This window comes from Trachinotus anak, unplaced genomic scaffold (assembly GCF_046630095.1).
Source record: "Trachinotus anak isolate AG129_WGS33_773 ecotype Australia unplaced genomic scaffold, CSIRO_AGI_Tana_v1 ptg000002l, whole genome shotgun sequence".
Classification (NCBI taxonomy): Eukaryota; Metazoa; Chordata; class Actinopteri; order Carangiformes; family Carangidae; genus Trachinotus; species Trachinotus anak.
In genome coordinates, this window is record NW_027273853.1 from 21,424,197 (window position 1) to 21,431,135 (window position 6,939).

At 38.1% G+C, this 6,939-nt stretch overlaps 2 non-coding genes across 2 annotated transcripts; one reads left to right on the plus strand and one right to left on the minus strand.

The window, feature by feature from the left end:
- Window positions 1-1,390: 1,390 nt before the first annotated feature.
- Window positions 1,391-1,462, plus strand: trnap-agg (transfer RNA proline (anticodon AGG)). The gene has a single exon. It is a non-coding gene; the product is annotated as a tRNA-Pro (tRNA).
- A 1,164-nt stretch (window positions 1,463-2,626) lies between these two features.
- Window positions 2,627-2,698, minus strand: trnap-ugg (transfer RNA proline (anticodon UGG)). Its single transcript has one exon. It is a non-coding gene; the product is annotated as a tRNA-Pro (tRNA).
- Between the last annotated feature and the right edge of the window lie 4,241 nt (window positions 2,699-6,939).

A 6,939-nucleotide genomic window follows, 5' to 3' on the forward strand; every position in this document is an offset into this window, starting at 1 on the left:
ATGATGGCTGCCCACTCCTGTCTGTAGTGGAGTAAACTTTACCCTGCCTATAGCATTTGTGTCATGTCTTGCATACTCATAGGATCACAGTCCCACTACAGCTTTCTTAACTGTGCAGTGGAGAAAGTAGTGGGTAAATTAAAAGCCACGTCTCTATAGTTACTTAATAGACAGTCATTTTTGCAATGAACACTTGGGAAAGTTGTGCTGTGTCATGAAAGAGTCACTAGAAGAGTGCTCCTGATGACAACATTTATCGTCTCATATTTCCACCAGGGGTTAAAAAAGTACATTTGAACACAGTTTCTCTCATTTCCCTCAGGATAAATATGCTGACCTATGATATTATGGCACTTCTCATGAGCAGCGCCTAATTAGTCTCTGCACTCAATTGAGTTGTGTCAACAAACCTTTATACTAATGGGCTCAGCATGAAATGTGGTAATGCAGGAGACTAAATGCATCATTTAAAAAAGCTATATGTGTTCATCTTTCAGTTCTTTTTTTAAATACGTGTAATGTGATGTGACTGGTCTGATATATTTGTACCCTGTGTGAAATTTTGAAAAAGCATCTTATGAAGCGGATGACAGCATTGTATTTGAGGAATGGTATGTGTTTTAGTGAGTATTGGTAATGGTTAATATCATTTGGTTTATGTGATGTACACCACAGCCCAGGTGGTCTCATGCCAGCAGTATTGTGAAGCAATCACTCAATAAAGGTTGAAGAACTGAATGGGCAGCAATCAAACAAATATATATGAGACCACCAGAGGGTGCTGTTGGACTAGATGAAATATGGGGCTCCAAGTTGCCACATCACCAGTTTGAAGAGTTTAATTTTAGGTTTTGGCAGCGAAGAAATGCAGACAGGAACCCCCTGTGCATGCAGACTTGTTGATCTAGAAATAGGCTTCTTGCTTAGGGTGTATGAAGTCCCAGGTTCAAATCCCCAGTGAGCCCTTTTCACCTCTGGGGGTCACACACAGCTACGAAAACTATTGTACAGTAAAGGTAAAAATAAAACATACAAGGCTTCAAACCATGACTCCAGTCTTATGCACCATCTACACTACAATGTACTGTAAATTATTCAGGGGTCAAGACTAACTTTTTTACACCGGTTGCACTGGTGCATCTAACTTTTTCATTTAGGCACACTAGTGCATAAATTCAAATCTTTACATTGCATGAAATGTCTAATCAGTTATTAAGACTTATATCCAGTAAACACTTGGTTGTTGAGTAATCTTGCCACCACAACTATGTCAGAGTGAATCATGTTGACAGGGTGCTGTTTAAACAGATGAAATATAAAAACCAATTTGGAACATTTCATCCCAGACCTTGATGTCAGAGAGATACAGGTGGGATTTTTACTGAGTGTTGGCTCGTTGGTCTAGGGGTATGATTCTCGCTTAGGGTGCGAGAGGTCCCGGGTTCAAATCCCGGACGAGCCCTGCTTTTAACCCTTGAAGTTCACAGAAAGTTTCTATAATTTCATGGAGAACGAAAAACAAGGCTGCAGTCTGTGACTTTACACCTCGACAACACATACCTACACTGATAGTAGAAATGACCACACTGAGAAACTGATGAAACTGATGAGTGAAACAAAGAACTCAGGCAGTGGGGAAAGGAATATGACTAACTCAAGGATACAACGGATGCACATAGAGAAATGAGAGTTTCTTCTAATGTACCTGTCTCCCTTTATGTAGGCTATTATAAATGGATCTCATGAATGTTCTGTCCTTGACTATACTGAAACTGAGACGTCCCATTAGCTTGTCTAGATTTAAAAAAACCCATAAATTTTAAAAAAGCACAGCCAAAAATAATGCAGACAGCAAATAGCTGAGAAAAAGGAAACAAGCTGCATTTATGATGCCACCTGTGTCACCTGTCACAAACATTGTGATCAGATCTTTCTTTCTCTTCAACACTTTCTCTTACATGTTACTTTCTGTTTATAGTAATTACACCACTGATAATTAACTTTTGAGTTGCTAGGGCCACCAGCGTCAGTGTATTTGTATAGAGTATTTCAGTCTGTAAATAGAGCTGAAAAGATTAATTAATCAGTCAATCGACTGTACGTGTCGATTGATAACATTGTTGAAGTCTTTTTTTTAACAGGCGTACAACATTGTGTCTCAGGTATGTACATGATGGTATTTGGGCTAATGTTTGCCATGAGTGACCTTTAAGTTTTTGCTTTGCTATTTCTCAGACAAAAGTTTTCATGGACATTGTTCATGGTCAAGTAAATATTGATGCAGATCTCATTCTTTTTTTTCTTCTTTTTCATCATTATTTGATTCAGTATCAGGTTTACAAAAGACCTCAATGAGGGCTGTGACCAATATGACCAATAATCAGTTGATGATGAGGAAATTTGCATATTTACTTCTCTTAAATTGTCCGTTGTTGTTGTCTGTGCTGTGGGTAAAACTAAATGTTTTATACTTTGCACATATGTGCCAGTATTTCTCACTTACATGCACTGTTTTAAGTGTTCTCTGTACAAAGTGTTTTGTTTTGTAATTAATTGCAAACCCTCTTCACCAAACATCTTGACTTTGGTGACGTTGTCTGTGACCTTTAACATTGAGGTTAAAACAGGGCTCGTCCGGGATTTGAACCCGGGACCTCTCGCACCCAAAGCGAGAATCATACCCCTAGACCAACGAGCCACCGCTGGCAGCATCTTCCCATGAACCCAGTGCATCTTCAGTGTGTAACTGAGTGCGCAAATAACATCAGCTGTTGGTTTGTCTGGAGATTTGTCTGGAGATATTTTAGCCTGGACAAGCCAAGGGACAAGACGACACCACCAGGCAGCAGACTCTCGCTGGTGCTTTCCAGAAACGCGATGCACTTCCAGCAGACAACCCGGAGGCCAAAGGGAAAACAGAGAAGTTGCTCAACTTCATTACACTTGATGTAAAACGTCGGATTTGTTGAAGCACTTAGAGCCCAGGTATAATCTGCCATGCAGAAAATACATTGCTGCAGATGTTCTATTACTTCACCTGTTTAGATGATGAAGCCAAGCTTTTTGTTGATGTTCATCATAAGTTTATTATCAGTTTTACATTTCAAGTCTTAAATTTGAATAAAAACAAACATTAAATTTGAATAAAAACAACAATCTCTCATGAGGAATTCATTAAGTATTTCTGATTCTGATTACAGGAAATAAATTCCTTTGTAATGCATTTAAATTCAATACTTTTGTGTATATTTTTGCTCTTCTAATAAGAAGTGATGTGTGTTTTTAGCCTCATGATGTAACCTTAAACACAATACCAACAAGAATAATAGCAGTATTAAACTATGAAGAGCTCTTGTATCTGCAGTTGTGTATCAGAATCAGATCGAAACTGAAAACAGTGAGGTTCACCTTTACCTTCATCCACACCTGTATTTTGTCTTTAGTTTCAACAAATTGTGTACAATTTATTATATTCTTTCATCTGTCCAGTGTCATAAATTCTAGTTAATTACAAGACTATGTCTATATTAGCTTTAATCAACAACGTAAATAAAAGATATGTTGAAGTGTTGCTGTCAAACAACTTTTTAAATTAAAGACCTAGAGATAGAAATCAGAGTTTGTGCTTTCCTTATGTGTCTTGTGTCAGTTTTAATAACTCTGAAAACACTAGTTCATCATATTTACCATCAGCGTGTGACTGAGAGGTGTCAGGTGGGAAGTATGGCAAAACTAAGACCAGGGCCTGTTTTAATCAAACAACTCAGGATCCTTCTTTGAATTTTGTGTGACGGACAATCAATTATACGGAGGATCAATCAGAACCCCCCCTCTCCCCTTTCCCCCTGTGGGTTTCCTCCAGGTGCTCTGGTTTCTTCCCACATTCTTCAAAACCATTACATAAATAATAATAAAAAAAACAAAAACAAAAAAAAACAATTTTCAACTCAGACTGAATTTCTGCTGTATCAGCTATACCCTCATGTATTACAGTACAATGAAAACTGTGTGTCCTGTTGTAACAGTGTTTGTTCATATTAAAATCACTTGGATCAGCATTGAAATCATAGTCATGACCCAAAATAGTTAGTAGGTAAGTTATATTTTGGGATTTTATGTTAATGTATGTTTGCTCACTGCATCATCCAGTTCATTTCTACAAAGAAACAATTCACTTTTTAGAGCCCCCTCTCTCCAGTGTTGTGGCTTTTTGTAAGAAGTTCACTCCAGCATCATTCAAACAAAACTGATGTTTCACAAGTGAAAGTTTGAGAGTTTCATACCACCAGGTTCAACCAATAAAAATCTACATTTCAAGTAAAACCCTGGTTTAGCTGAGAGTTTGTGTTATAAGAATGTAAGGAAAACTTTTTAAAATGAATCAAATGTTTTAACAGGTGAAACTGTTACACGTGAGCTCTTGGATGCAATAGACATTGATCAGATACAGTTTTTTTCTGTATCTTTCAGAATATGGGGTGATCCAGTGTCTTGAAGCCAGATTTTGTGTCAGTTTTACTCCCTCTCCCACTCTAGCTCTGAACAGTCTGTGCAATACACACCCATTATAAACTCAGAAATTGTCTGAAAATAGCATCAAACTTAAACTGTCATAAATCAAAAAGTTGAATTACTGCTTAATAGCTGAAAGTTTGTTGAACAGTTCAGTTCAGCTAGAGGGGTGTATGGTGAAAGCCTTACAAACCAGCAAATCTCTCAACACAGATGTATCGGAAACTGGTTCATTTACCCGAAGCTTTTCAGATCAGAGTTCACTGAGAGCATCTGCTGGTCAAAGCAAGGAAAAGCACCGTGTTGCAAAACCTTTCACAACAACTGACCAACACATGAATCGCACTGATGAATTACTCGATGGATAAACCAGTTCCACTGCACACTCACAGGTAACTGAAAAACAATAAAGATGACATTTTGCATTGTGTATTTGGAAAATGTCCCTTTCGTAAACGAGTGAAACTCATGAACTGAGGAAGTGAAAACATGCAGCTGGGACTTTAGGTTGAACTTGAACCCAGGTCACTGCCATAAGGATTTACCTTTATAAAAGTTTTAAGGTCTTTACAGCTTTTTTGTTTTTAACATTTGATGTTTAAATTCATTAATAAAGTGCAGGAAGGTTGGCTTGGTTCTTGACCATTTTTTTTTCTTATGAATATGGAATTTTCCAAATATAATAGGTTGTATGATATACAACATGCTGCTTTCAGTCTTATCTTGACAAAAATAGAGCATTACATCAAACATAACTATTACAATACACACTTCTAGTTTCTTTTTCAGACAGTTGGTTACATCAATCCAGAACAATCTAGTTTATAAAGGGCCAGAAAATAAATGGGAAATACTCTGTGTTTGTAGACCACAAAAATCACAATTGTAATCAATTGTGATCAGCTCGTTCAGGACATTCCTGCTGTTTTCTAGGATTTATTTATAACATTAGTTACATATGCACTGTTTGAAAACTCTCCAGTAGAAAGCAGGGAAAGAACACTAAAGCTCAGGCCGTTCAGGAGTGAAAATGTGATTGGACAAACTAAGATATATCTCCACAGCTGCGTCCACAGCCGCAGGTCTTGTGAATGAGTGTTCAACCAGCTTTATTAACGGGCTGTTGGCGGCTAAACTCATCTTAAATTAAGCAGTCAGCCGACAGTGTCACTGTTTTTTCATGTTTGTCTTTTGGGTCATGGTGTAGGTGTAACGGTCAGTTTGACAGTAGACTTTGCAGATCTGTTAGTGTGATATAGATGTTTTCTGATAGCACTGTTTGACAGCTGCTCAGATATGTTACTGTCTAGTAGGGCTGTGTTTTTGTATCTGTATATGGGTGGAAATAAAACATGGGTAAACATGGTTATACCTGGATGTGGACGTTGTGTTGTTTCAATCAGTTCAGAGGACAAAAAATATTTCTTATCAGAATCATAGTTTTACATTGGCTACTGATCATCATTCAGACTGATTTGTCTTCTTCTTCTCCTCCTCTCAGGTATTCAGTCAGACTCGGACCAGCAGCTGGTGCAGGAGCGGTGGGAGATGCTGTATCAGATGACGCAAGAGAAAGGAGCCTTTGCCTTTGGTAAACAGAGCTGTGTTACACTGTGTTACAGACACACAGCTGCATACTGCACCCAAGGTGGGGGGGCTGCTTAAATGATGTTTGCTTGTAAACTGAACAACGAGGGTTTCCCAGGATCCAAGGCAGCACTTGATGGTCTGAGCAGATGACAATATATGTTGAGTGCTGATTTTGAAAATGGTTTGCCATTATTTGCGCCTGAAACAGGTATAATTCACTAGACTGCAGCCACTTTTGTGCAAAATAGGAAAAGAATTCATCTGCAAGGTACAAAGCACCCAGACACATCCACCTTCATGTCAGCAAGACAGTCGTCTTTGACTGCACCTGTTGAGCGCTGAGGTTGCATCACATCTGTCCTCAGGCTGGAACATGAGTCTAGAAAATTAATCACCTTTTTAAACCCTTTAAAAGTTCAACATTAACTCCACCTGTGAACTGAATTTGCTGCACACATACAGCAGATAATCTATAGAATTATCAAAATAGAAAAACTGTATAGAAGCTTAGTGCAAATGCGCATGATTTTGCATTTTGAGTGCAGTAAAAGTAAAACTTAACCAATGGAGATATTGGTTTTGACACTTGTTAAGCTACAGCATCAAAATCATACATCTGTTATTGGCATTTGAGTTGTGACATTTTCTGGTCTTGTAAACATAGGAGCCCTGGCAGGTCGTCCAGTCCTGTTCCACACAACACAGTGGAACATTTCACATTTTCACATTCACACAAGTTGATCCTGATGATAACAAGATGTAAAACCTTCTCTCAATGAAAATGTTTAAACATTAATTTATAAGTTCATAAGCAAAACCTGCACCTGAGTCTGGAAA